Raw genomic sequence first — 904 nt, 5'->3', positions numbered from 1 at the left:
ATTAAGCCGTTACTGCTGGCAGCAAGCAACCCGACGTATGAACCACGGCCCGGCTGGTCAAGCACTGATTTTAGATGCCTGTCCGGTGCCTTCTTGAAAACAGCCAGGGGTCTATTGGTAATCCCCTTATGTATGATGGGAGACAATTGAACAATCTTGGGCCCCTGGCATTTACTGTGTTGTCTCTTAGCATACTTGTGGTGCCCTTGCTCTTCATTAGGGGGATGTTGCATCTCCTGTCCAGTCTTTTGCTTTCGTAGGGAGTGATTTTTGTGTGCAGATTTGGGACTAGTCCCTCTAGGATTTTCCAAGTGTATATTATCACGTATCTTTCTTGCCTGCATTCCAGGAGTACAAATCAAGGGACTTCAACTGTTCCTAGTAATTTAGGTGCCTTATTGTACTTATATGTGCTGTGAAAGTTCTCTGTATATTCTCAAGGCCTGCAATTTTGCCTGCCTTGAAAGGGACCATTAGTGTACAGCAGTATTCCAGCCGAGAGAGAGCAAGCAATTTGGGCTTGGCATCTCTAGTTTTGAAGGTGCTCATTATCCACCCCATAATTTTTTTAGCAAATGTGGTAGATACACTATTGTGATCTTTTAAAGTGAGATTCACTGTCATCGTCACTCCCAGGTCCATAACATTAGATTTTCACTCTATTGTGTGGTTGGAATTTATTTTATACGCCAATACAGTTTTAATTTCCTCGAGTTTTCCATAATGGAGTAACTAAAAGCTGTCTTCATTGAACTTCAAATTATTTTCTGAGGCCCATTTAAAGATTTATTTGATGTCCACTTTGGAGACTTGCAGTGTCTTCAGTGAATGACAGTCATGTAAATATGGGTGTCATCTGCAAAGGAGGATATGGGGTTCAAAATTAACCTAATTTGCCTGAAAT

The sequence above is a fragment of the Cherax quadricarinatus genome, chromosome 22, assembly GCF_038502225.1.
Source record: "Cherax quadricarinatus isolate ZL_2023a chromosome 22, ASM3850222v1, whole genome shotgun sequence".
Lineage (NCBI taxonomy): Eukaryota > Metazoa > Arthropoda > Malacostraca > Decapoda > Parastacidae > Cherax > Cherax quadricarinatus.
This window is presented reverse-complemented; position numbering follows the sequence as displayed.